Source organism: Engystomops pustulosus, unplaced genomic scaffold (assembly GCF_040894005.1).
Source record: "Engystomops pustulosus unplaced genomic scaffold, aEngPut4.maternal MAT_SCAFFOLD_284, whole genome shotgun sequence".
In the NCBI taxonomy this organism is placed as follows: Eukaryota; Metazoa; Chordata; class Amphibia; order Anura; family Leptodactylidae; genus Engystomops; species Engystomops pustulosus.
The window spans coordinates 87,501-99,830 of record NW_027285163.1 but is presented as its reverse complement, the minus strand read 5'-3'; positions in this window follow the sequence as shown (position 1 = coordinate 99,830).

Sequence of the window (12,330 nt, the reverse complement as noted above, 5' to 3'; positions counted from 1 at the left end):
CTCTTCCCTTCAACTTCCATGGGCATGTTCCACACCGGGACCTCCGACCAAGTGTGGCCGGGGAACAGTCACCCATGCCCGGGTAGCCTCAGCGGCTGCTCCCGCTGAGGTCAACTTGGAGGTTGGAGCTCCGACTTCCATGGGCACTATTCCTCCCCGGGACCTGCCGCCAAGTCTGGCCGGGGGACAGTGACACATTCCCGGGTAGCCCTGAGCGGCTGCTCCCGCTGAACTCTTACTTCCATGGGCATGTTCCTCATCAGGAACCAACGACCAAGTGTGGCCCAGGGACAGTGACACATTCCCGGTTAGCCTGAGTGGCTGCTCCCGCTGAGCTACTTCCATGAGCACTATTCCTCCCCGGGACCTGCCGCCAAGTCTGGCCGGGGGACAGTGACACATTCCCGGGTAGCCTGAGCGGCTGCTCCCGCTGAGCTACTTCCATGGGCACTATTCCTCCCCGGGACTTGCCGCCAAGTCTTGGCCGGGGGACAGTGACACATTGCCGGGTAGCCTGAGTGGCTGCTCCCGCTGAGCTCTTACTTCCATGGGCATGTTCCTCACCGGGACATACTACCAAGTGTGGCCGGGTTTCGAGCTCCAAACTCGGCTTGCACTTGGTCGCTTGGGGGTCCCCTCCGCTCCGGGAAGGGCGCCCTCCAGCGGGCAGACGAGGGTACTTCTAGTCTGCCCGAGCTCCATGGGGCCCCTCTCGCCCCTAGGCTCCCCGCCCAGGGTTCCAGGGTCCCGGATACAGCCACCCTGCCGAGTTCGGTATAGGGTACCGGGCCTGGCTGGAATCACGCCGGGATCGGTGAGACCTCCTCGGCCGCGGCTCAGCCTCCAAACTCCCTTTCGCGGTTCTCTTCCCTTCAACTTCCATGGGCATGTTCCACACCGGGACCTCCGACCAAGTGTGGCCGGGGAACAGTCACCCATGCCCGGGTAGCCTCAGCGGCTGCTCCCGCTGAGGTCAACTTGGAGGTTGGAGCTCCGACTTCCATGGGCACTATTCCTCCCCGGGACCTGCCGCCAAGTCTGGCCGGGGGACAGTGACACATTCCCGGGTAGCTTGAGCGGCTTCTCCCGCTGAACTCTTACTTCCATGGGCATGTTCCTCATCAGGAACCAACGACCAAGTGTGGCCCAGGGACAGTGACACATTCCCGGGTAGCCTCAGCAGCTGCTCCCGCTGAGCTACTTCCATGAGCACTATTCCTCCCCGGGACCTGCCGCCAAGTCTGGCCGGGGGACAGTGACACATTCCCGGGTAGCCTGAGCGGCTGCTCCCGCTGGGCTACTTCCATGGGCACTATTCCTCCCCGGGACCTGCCGCCAAGTCTGGCCGGGGGACAGTGACACATTCCCGGGTAGCCTGAGTGGCTGCTCCCGCTGAGCTCTTACTTCCATGGGCATGTTCCTCACCGGGACATACTACCAAGTGTGGCCGGGTTTCGAGCTCCAAACTCGGCTTGCACTTGGTCGCTTGGGGGGTCCCCTCCGCTCCGGGAAGGGCGCCCTCCAGCGGGCAGACGAGGGTACTTCTAGTCTGCCCGAGCTCCATGGGGCCCCTCTCGCCCCTAGGCTCCCCGCCCAGGGTTCCAGGGTCCCGGATACAGCCACCCTGTCGAGTTCGGTATAGGGTACCGGGCCTGGCTGGAATCACGCCGGGATCGGTGAGACCTCCTCGGCCGCGGCTCAGCCTCCAAACTCCCTTTCGCGGTTCTCTTCCCTTCAACTTCCATGGGCATGTTCCACACCGGGACCTCCGACCAAGTGTGGCCGGGGAACAGTCACCCAGGCCCGGGTAGCCTCAGCGGCTGCTCCCGCTGAGGTCAACTTGGAGGTTGGAGCTCCGACTTCCATGGGCACTATTCCTCCCCGGGACCTGCCGCCAAGTCTGGCCGGGGGACAGTGACACATTCCCGGGTAGCCTGAGCGGCTGCTCCCGCTGAACTCTTTAGTTCCATGGGCATGTTCCTCATCAGGAATCAACGACCAAGTGTGGCCGAGGGACAGTGACACATTCCCGGGTAGCCTCAGCAGCTGCTCCCGCTGAGCTACTTCCATGAGCACTATTCCTCCCCGGGACCTGCCGCCAAGTCTGGCCGGGGGACAGTGACACATTCCCGGGTAGCCTGAGTGGCTGCTCCCGCTGAGCTACTTCCATGGGAACTATTCCTCCCCGGGACTTGCCGCCAAGTCTTGGCCGGGGGACAGTGACACATTCCCGGGTAGCCTGAGTGGCTGCTCCCGCTGAGCTACTTCCATGGGAACTATTCCTCCCCGGGACTTGCCGCCAAGTCTTGGCCGGGGGACAGTGACACATTCCCGTGTAGCCTGAGTGGCTGCTCCCGCTGAGCTCTTACTTCCATGGGCATGTTCCTCACCGGGACATACTACCAAGTGTGGCCGGGTTTCGAGCTCCAAACTCGGCTTGCACTTGGTCGCTTGGGGGGTCCCCTCCGCTCCGGGAAGGGCGCCCTCCAGCGGGCAGACGAGGGTACTTCTAGTCTGCCCGAGCTCCATGGGGCCCCTCTCGCCCCTAGGCTCCCGGCCCAGGGTTCCAGGGTCGCGGATCCAGCCACCATGCGGAGTTCGGTTTGGGTACCGGGCCTGGCAGAAATCACGCCGGGATCGGTGAGCCCTCCTCGGCCGCGGCTTCGCGCAAAAACTCCCTTTCGCGGTTCTCTTCACTTCAACTTCCATGGACACGTTCCACACTTGGACCTACGACCAAGTGTGCCCGGGGAACAGTAACCCATGCCCGGGCAGCCTCAGCAAGTGCTCCGGCTGAGGTCAGTTTGGAGGTTTGAGCTCCGACTTCCATGGCCATGTTCCTCACCGGGACCTACGACCAAGCGTGGCCGGGTTTCGAGCTCCAAACTCGGCTTGCACTTGGTGGCCAAGGGGGTCCCCTCCGCTCCGGGAAGGGCGCCCTCCAGCGGGCAGACGAGGTTACTTCTAGTCTGCCCGAGCTCCATGGGGCATTATTCCTCCCCGGGACTTGCCGCCAAGTCTGGCCGGGGGACAGTGACACTTGGCCGGGTAGGCGAAGTGGCTTCTCCCGCTGACTTGCCCCTTTGGAAGTAGGAGCTCCTACTTCCATGGGCATTATTCCTCCCCGGGACTTGCCGCCAAGTCTGGCCGGGGGACAGTGACACTTGGCCGGGTAGGCGAAGTGGCTTCTCCCGCTGACTTGCCCCTTTGGAAGTAGGAGCTCCTACTTCCATGGGCATTATTCCTCCCCGGGACTTGCCGCCAAGTCTGGCCGGGGGACAGTGACACTTGGCCGGGTAGGCGAAGTGGCTTCTCCCGCTGACTTGCCCCTTTGGAAGTAGGAGCTCTTACTTCCATGGGCATTATACCTCTCGAAGACTTAGAGCCAAGTGAGCTCCTACTTCCATGGGCATTATTCCTCCCCGGGACTTGCCGCCAAGTCTGGCCGGGGGACAGTGACACTTGGCCGGGTAGGCGAAGTGGCTTCTCCCGCTGACTTGCCCCTTTGGAAGTAGGAGCTCTTACTTCCATGGGCATTATACCTCTCGAAGACGTAGAGCCAAGTGAGCTCCTACTTCCATGGGCATTATTCCTCCCCGGGACTTGCCGCCAAGTCTGGCCGGGGGACAGTGACACTTGGCCGGGTAGGCCAAGTGGCTTCTCCCGCTGACTTGCCCCTTTGGAAGTAGGAGCTCCTACTTCCATGGGCATTATTCCTCCCCGGGACTTGCCGCCAAGTCTGGCCGGGGGACAGTGACACTTGGCCGGGTAGGCGAAGTGGCTTCTCCCGCTGACTTGCCCCTTTGGAAGTAGGAGCTCCTACTTCCATGGGCATTATTCCTCCCCGGGACTTGCCGCCAAGTCTGGCCGGGGGACAGTGACACTTGGCCGGGTAGGCGAAGTGGCTTCTCCCGCTGACTTGCCCCTTTGGAAGTAGGAGCTCTTACTTCCATGGGCATTATACCTCTCGAAGACTTAGAGCCAAGTGAGCTCCTACTTCCATGGGCATTATTCCTCCCCGGGACTTGCCGCCAAGTCTGGCCGGGGGACAGTGACACTTGGCCGGGTAGGCGAAGTGGCTTCTCCCGCTGACTTGCCCCTTTGGAAGTAGGAGCTCCTACTTCCATGGGCATTATTCCTCCCCGGGACTTGCCGCCAAGTCTGGCCGGGGGACAGTGACACTTGGCCGGGTAGGCGAAGTGGCTTCTCCCGCTGACTTGCCCCTTTGGAAGTAGGAGCTCCTACTTCCATGGGCATTATTCCTCCCCGGGACTTGCCGCCAAGTCTGGCCGGGGGACAGTGACACTTGGCCGGGTAGGCGAAGTGGCTTCTCCCGCTGACTTGCCCCTTTGGAAGTAGGAGCTCCTACTTCCATGGGCATTATTCCTCCCCGGGACTTGCCGCCAAGTCTGGCCGGGGGACAGTGACACTTGGCCGGGTAGGCGAAGTGGCTTCTCCCGCTTACTTGCCCCTTTGGAAGTAGGAGCTCCTACTTCCATGGGCATTATTCCTCCCCGGGACTTGCCGCCAAGTCTGGCCGGGGGACAGTGACACTTGGCCGGGTAGGCGAAGTGGCTTCTCCCGCTGACTTGCCCCTTTGGAAGTAGGAGCTCTTACTTCCATGGGCATTATACCTCTCGAAGACTTAGAGCCAAGTGAGCTCCTACTTCCATGGGCATTATTCCTCCCCGGGACTTGCCGCCAAGTCTGGCCGGGGGACAGTGACAATTGGCCGGGTAGGCGAAGTGGCTTCTCCCGCTGACTTGCCCCTTTGGAAGTAGGAGCTCCTACTTCCATGGGCATTATTCCTCCCCGGGACTTGCCGCCAAGTCTGGCCGGGGGACAGTGACATGTGGCCGGATAGGCCAAGTGGCTTCTCCCGCTGACTTGCCCCTTTGGAAGTAGGAGCTCCTACTTCCATGGGCATTATTCCTCCCCGGGACCTACAGCCAAGAGTGGCCGGGGGACAGTGACACTTGGCCGGGTAGGCGAAGTGGCTTCTCCCGCTGACTTGCCCCTTTGGAAGTAGGAGCTCCTACTTCCATGGGCATTATTCCTCCCCGGGACTTGCCGCCAAGTCTGGCCGGGGGACAGCGACATGTGGCCGGATAGGCCAAGTGGCTTCTCCCGCTGACTTGCCCCTTTGGAAGTAGGAGCTCCTACTTCCATGGGCATTATTCCTCCCCGGGACCTACAGCCAAGAGTGGCCGGGGGACAGTGACACTTGGCCGGGTAGGCCAAGTGGCTTCTCCCGCTGACTTGCCCCTTTGGAAGTAGGAGCTCCTACTTCCATGGGCATTATTCCTCCCCGGGACTTGCCGCCAAGTCTGGCCGGGGGACAGTGACACTTGGCCGGGTAGGCGAAGTGGCTTCTCCCGCTGACTTGCCCCTTTGGAAGTAGGAGCTCCTACTTCCATGGGCATTATTCCTCCCCGGGACCTACTGCCAAGTGTGGCCGGGGGACAGTGACATGTGGCCGGATAGGCCAAGTGGCTTCTCCCGCTGACTTGCCCCTTTGGAAGTAGGAGCTCCTACTTCCATGGGCATTATTCCTCCCCGGGACTTGCCGCCAAGTCTGGCCGGGGGACAGTGACACTTGGCCGGGTAGGCGAAGTGGCTTCTCCCGCTGACTTGCCCCTTTGGAAGTTGGAGCTCTTACTTCCATGGGCATTATACCTCTCGAAGACTTAGAGCCAAGTGAGCTCCTACTTCCATGGGCATTATTCCTCCCCGGGACTTGCCGCCAAGTCTGGCCGGGGGACAGTGACACTTGGCCGGGTAGGCGAAGTGGCTTCTCCCGCTGACTTGCCCCTTTGGAAGTAGGAGCTCCTACTTCCATGGGCATTATTCCTCCCCGGGACCTACTGCCAAGTGTGGCCGGGGGACAGTGACATGTGGCCGTATAGGCCAAGTGGCTTCTCCCGCTGACTTGCCCCTTTGGAAGTAGGAGCTCCTACTTCCATGGGCATTATTCCTCCCCGGGACTTGCCGCCAAGTCTGGCCGGGGGACAGTGACACTCGGCCGGGTAGGCGAAGTGGCTTCTCCCGCTGACTTGCCCCTTTGGAAGTAGGAGCTCCTACTTCCATGGGCATTATTCCTCCCCGGGACCTACTGCCAAGTGTGGCCGGGGAACAGTGACTCTTGGCCGGATAGGCCAAGTGGCTTCTCCCGCTGACTGGCCCTTTTGGAAGTAGGAGCTCCTACTTCCATGGGCATTATTCCTCCCCGGGACCTACAGCCAAGTGTGGCCGGGGAACAGTGACTCTTTGCCGGATAGGCCAAGTGGCTTCTCCCGCTGACTTGCCCCTTTGGAAGTAGGAGCTCCTACTTCCATGGGCATTATTCCTCCCCGGGACCTACAGCCAAGTGTGGCCGGGGAACAGTGACTCTTGGCCGGATAGGCCAAGTGGCTTCTCCCGCTGACTTGCCCCTTTGGAAGTAGGAGCTCTTACTTCCATGGGCAGTATACCTCTCGGGGACTTAGAGCCAAGTGTCTTCACCCTTTGGAGGTAGTAGCTCCTACTTCCATGTGCATTATTCCTCCCCGGGACATACTGCCAAGTGTGGCCGGGGAACAGTGACTCTTGGCCGGATAGGCCAAGTGGCTTCTCCCGCTGACTTGCCCCTATGGAAGTAGGAGCTCTTACTTCCATGGGCATTATTCCTCCCCGGGACCTACTGCCAAGTGTGGCCGGGGAACAGTGACTCTTGGCCGGATAGGCCAAGTGGCTTCTCCCGCTGACTTGCCCCTTTGGAAGTAGGAGCTCCCACTTCCATGGGCATTATTCCTCCCCGGGACCTACTGCCAAGTGTGGCCGGGGAACAGTGACTCTTGGCCGGATAGGCCAAGTGGCTTCTCTCCCGCTGACTTGCCCCTTTGGAGGTAGTAGCTCCTACTTCCATGGGCATTATTCCTCCCCGGGACCTACTGCCAAGTGTGGCCGGGGAACAGTGACTCTTGGCCGGATAGGCCAAGTGGCTTCTCCCGCTGACTTGCCCCTTTGGAAGTAGGAGCTCCTACTTCCATGGGCATTATTCCTCCCCGGGACCTACTGCCAAGTGTGGCCGGGGGACAGTGACATGTGGCCGGATAGGCCAAGTGGCTTCTCCCGCTGACTTGCCCCTTTGGAAGTAGGAGCTCCTACTTCCATGGGCATTATTCCTCCCCGGGACCTACAGCCAAGAGTGGCCGGGGGACAGTGACACTTGGCCGGGTAGGCGAGGTGGCTTCTCCCGCTGACTTGACCCTTTGGAAGTAGGAGCTCCTACTTCCATGGGCATTATTCCTCCCCGGGACTTGCCGCCAAGTCTGGCCGGGGGACAGTGACATGTGGCCGGATAGGCCAAGTGGCTTCTCCCGCTGACTTGCCCCTTTGGAAGTAGGAGCTCCTACTTCCATGGGCATTATTCCTCCCGGGGACTTGCCGCCAAGTCTGGCCGGGGGACAGTGACACTCGGCCGGGTAGGCGAAGTGGCTTCTCCCGCTGACTTGCCCCTTTGGAAGTAGGAGCTCCTACTTCCATGGGCATTATTCCTCCCCGGGACCTACTGCCAAGTGTGGCCGGGGGACAGTGACACTTGGCCGGGTAGGCGAAGTGGCTTCTCCCGCTGACTTGACCCTTTGGAAGTAGGAGCTCCTACTTCCATGGGCATTATTCCTCCCCGGGACCTCCTGCCAAGTGTGGCCGGGGAACAGTGACTCTTGGCCGGATAGGCCAAGTGGCTTCTCCCGCTGACTTGCCCCTTTGGAAGTAGGAGCTCCTACTTCCATGGGCATTATTCCTCCCCGGGACCTACAGCCAAGTGTGGCCGGGGAACAGTGACTCTTTGCCGGATAGGCCAAGTGGCTTCTCCCGCTGACTTGCCCCTTTGGAAGTAGGAGCTCCTACTTCCATGGGCATTATTCCTCCCCTCGACCTACAGCCAAGTGTGGCCGGGGAACAGTGACTCTTTGCCGGATAGGCCAAGTGGCTTCTCCCGCTGACTTGCCCCTTTGGAGGTAGTAGCTCCTACTTCCATGGGCATTATTCCTCCCCGGGACATACTGCCAAGTGTGGCCGGGGAACAGTGACTCTTTGCCGGATAGGCCAAGTGGCTTCTCCCGCTGACTTGCCCCTTTGGAGGTAGTAGCTCCTACTTCCATGGGCATTATTCCTCCCCGGGACCTACAGCCAAGAGTGGCCGGGGAACAGTGACTCTTGGCCGGATAGGCCAAGTGGCTTCTCCCGCTGACTTGCCCCTTTGGAAGTAGGAGCTCCTACTTCCATGGGCATTATTCCTCCCCGGGACCTACTGCCAAGTGTGGCCGGGGAACAGTGACTCTTGGCCGGATAGGCCAAGTGGCTTCTCCCGCTGACTTGCCCCTATGGAAGTAGGAGCTCTTACTTCCATGGGCAGTATACCACTCGGGGACTTAGAGCCAAGTGTCTTCACCCTTTGGAGGTAGTAGCTCCTACTTCCATGGGCATTATTCCTCCCCGGGACATACTGCAAATTGTGGCCGGGGAACAGTGACTCTTGGCCGGATAAGCCAAGTGGCTTCTCCCGCTGACTTGCCCCTTTGAAGGTAGTAGCTCCTACTTCCATGGGCATTATTCCTCCCCGGGACCTACAGCCAAGAGTGGCCGGGGAACAGTGACTCTTGGCCGGATAGGCCAAGTGGCTTCTCCCGCTGACTTGCCCCTTTGGAAGTAGGAGCTCTCACTTCCATGGGCAGTATACCTCTCGGGGACTTAGAGCCAAGTGTCTTCGCCCTTTGGAGGTAGGAGCTCTTACTTCCATGGGCATTATTCCTCTCCGGGACTTACAGCCAAGTGTGGCCGGGGAACAGTGACACTTGGCCGGGTAGGCCAAGTGGCTGCTCCCGCTGACTTGCCCCTTTTGAAGTAGGAGCTCCTACTTCCATGGGCATTATTCCACCCCGGGACCTACAGCCAAGTGTGGACGGGGGACAGTGACATGTGGCCGGATAGGCCAAGTGGCTTCTCCCGCTGACTTGCCCCTTTGGAAGTAGGAGCTCCTACTTCCATGGGCATTATTCCTCCCCGGGACCTACTGCCAAGTGTGGCCGGGGAACAGTGACTCTTGGCCGGGTAGGCCAAGTGGCTTCTCCCGCTGACTTGCCCCTTTGGAAGTAGGAGCTCCTACTTCCATGGGCATTATTCCTCTCCGGGACCTACTGCCAAGTGTGGCCGGGGAACAGTGACTCTTGGCCGGATAGGCCAAGTGGCTTCTCCCGCTGACTTGCCCCTTTGGAAGTAGGAGCTCTTACTCCCATGGGCAGTATACCTCTCGGGGACTTAGAGCCAAGTGTCTTCACCCTTTGGAGGTAGTAGCTCCTACTTCCATGGGCATTATTCCTCCCCGGGACCTACTGCCAAGTGTGGCCGGGGAACAGTGACTCTTGGCCGGATAGGCCAAGTGGCTCTTCTCCCGCTGACTTGCCCCTTTGGAAGTAGGAGCTCCTACTTCCATGGGCATTATTCCTCCCCGGGACCTACAGCCAAGTGTGGCCGGGGAACAGTGACTCTTGGCCGGATAGGCCAAGTGGCTTCTCCCGCTGACTTGCCCCTTTGGAAGTAGGAGCTCTTACTTCCATGGGCATTATACCTCTCGGGGACTTAGAGCCAAGTGTCTTCACCCTTTGGAGGTAGGAGCTCCTACTTCCATGGGCATTATTCCTCCCCGGGACCTACTGCCAAGTGTGGCCGGGGAACAGTGACTCTTGGCCGGATAGGCCAAGTGGCTTCTCCCGCTGACTTGCCCCTATTGAAGTAGGAGCTCTTACTTCCATGGGCATTATTCCCCCCCGGGACCTACTGCCAAGTGTGGCCGGGGAACAGTGACTCTTGGCCGGATAGGCCAAGTGGCTTCTCCCGCTGACTTGCCCCTTTGGAAGTAGGAGCTCTTACTTCCATGGGCATTATTCCTCCCCGGGACCTACTGCCAAGTGTGGCCGGGGAACAGTGACTCTTGGCCGGATAGGCCAAGTGGCTTCTCCCGCCGACTTGCCCCTTTGGAAGTAGGAGCTCCCACTTCCATGGGCATTATTCCTCCCCGGGACATACTGCCAAGTGTGGCCGGGGAACAGTGACTCTTGGCCGGATAGTCCAAGTGGCTTCTCCCGCTGACTTGCCCCTTTGGAAGTAGGAGCTCCTACTTCCATGGGCATTATTCCTCCCCGGGACCTACAGCCAAGAGTGGCCGGGGGACAGTGACATGTGGCCGGATAGGCCAAGTGGCTTCTCCCGCTGACTTGCCCCTTTGGAAGTAGGAGCTCCTACTTCCATGGGCATTATTCCTCCCCGGGACCTACTGCCAAGTGTGGCCGGGGAACAGTGACTCTTGGCCGGATAGGCCAAGTGGCTTCTCCCGCTGACTTGCCCCTATGGAAGTAGGAGCTCTTACTTCCATGGGCATTATTCCTCCCCGGGACCTACTGCCAAGTGTGGCCGGGGAACAGTGACTCTTGGCCGGATAGGCCAAGTGGCTTCTCCCGCTGACTTGCCCCTTTGGAAGTAGGAGCTCTCACTTCCATGGGCAGTATACCTCTCGGGGACTTAGAGCCAAGTGTCTTCACCCTTTGGAGGTAGGAGCTCTTACTTCCATGGGCATTATTCCTCTCCGGGACCTACAGCCAAGTGTGGCCGGGGAACAGTGACACTTGGCCGGATAGGCCAAGTGGCTGCTCCCGCTGACTTGCCCCTTTGGAAGTAGGAGCTCCTACTTCCATGGGCATTATTCCACCCCGGGACCTACAGCCAAGTGTGGCCGGGGGACAGTGACATGTGGCCGGATAGGCCAAGTGGCTTCTCCCGCTGACTTGCCCCTTTGGAAGTAGGAGCTCCTACTTCCATGGGCATTATTCCTCCCCGGGACCTACTGCCAAGTGTGGCCGGGGAACAGTGACTCTTGGCCGGGTAGGCCAAGTGGCTTCTCCCGCTGACTTGCCCCTTTGGAAGTAGGAGCTCCTACTTCCATGGGCATTATTCCTCCCCGGGACCTACTGCCAAGTGTGGCCGGGGAACAGTGACTCTTGGCCGGGTAGGCCAAGTGGCTTCTCCCGCTGACTTGCCCCTTTGGAAGTAGGAGCTCTTACTCCCATGGGCAGTATACCTCTCGGGGACTTAGAGCCAAGTGTCTTCACCCTTTGGAGGTAGTAGCTCCTACTTCCATGGGCATTATTCCTCCCCGGGACCTACTGCCAAGTGTAGCCGGGGAACAGTGACTCTTGGCCGGATAGAACTAGTGGCTTCTCCCGCTGACTTGCCCCTTTGGAAGTAGGAGCTCCTACTTCCATGGGCATTATTCCTCCCCGGGACCTACTGCCAAGAGTGGCCGGGGAACAGTGACTCTTGGCCGGATAGGCCAAGTGGCTTCTCCCGCTGACTTGCCCCTTTGGAAGTAGGAGCTCCTACTTCCATGGGCATTATTCCTCCCCGGGACCTACTGCCAAGTAAGGCCGGGGAACAGTGACTCTTGGCCGGATAGAACTAGTGGCTTCTTCCGCTGACTTGCCCCTTTGGAAGTAGGAGCTCCTACTTCCATGGGCATTATTCCTCCCCGGGACCTACAGCCAAGCTTGGCCGGGGGACAGTGACATGTGGCCGGATAGGCCAAGTGGCTTCTCCCGCTGACTTGCCCCTTTGGAGGTAGGAGCTCTTACTTCCATGGGCATTATTCCTCTCCGGGACCTACAGCCAAGTGTGGCCGGGGAACAGTGAAACTTGGCCGAATAGGCCAAGTGGCTGCTCCCGCTGACTTGCCCCTTTGGAAGTAGGAGCTCCTACTTCCATGGGCATTATTCCTCCCCGGGACCTATAGCCAAGTGTGGCCGGGGGACGGTGACATGTGGCCGGATAGGCCGAGCGGCTTCTCCCGCTGACGTCATCGCTTTGGAAGTAGGAGCTCCTACTTCCATGGGCTTGTTCCTCCCCGGGACTTGCCGCCAAGTCTGGCCGGGGGACAGTGACATGTGGCCGGATAGGCCAACTGGCTGCTCCCGCTGAGCCCCTACTTCCATGGGCTTGTTCGTCCCCCGGGACTTGCCGCCAAGTCTGGCCGGGGAACAGTGACATGCCGCCGGATACGGCCGAGCGGCTGCTCCCGCTGACGTCATCGCTTTGGAAGTAGGAGCTCCTACTTCCATGGGCTTGTTCCTCCCCGGGACTTGCCGCCAAGTCTGGCCGGGGGACAGTGACATGTGGCCGGATAGGCCAACTGGCTGCTCCCGCTGAGCCCCTACTTCCATGGGCTTGTTCGTCCCCGGGACTTGCCGCCAAGTCTGGCCGGGGAACAGTGACATGCCGCCGGATACGGCCGAGCGGCTG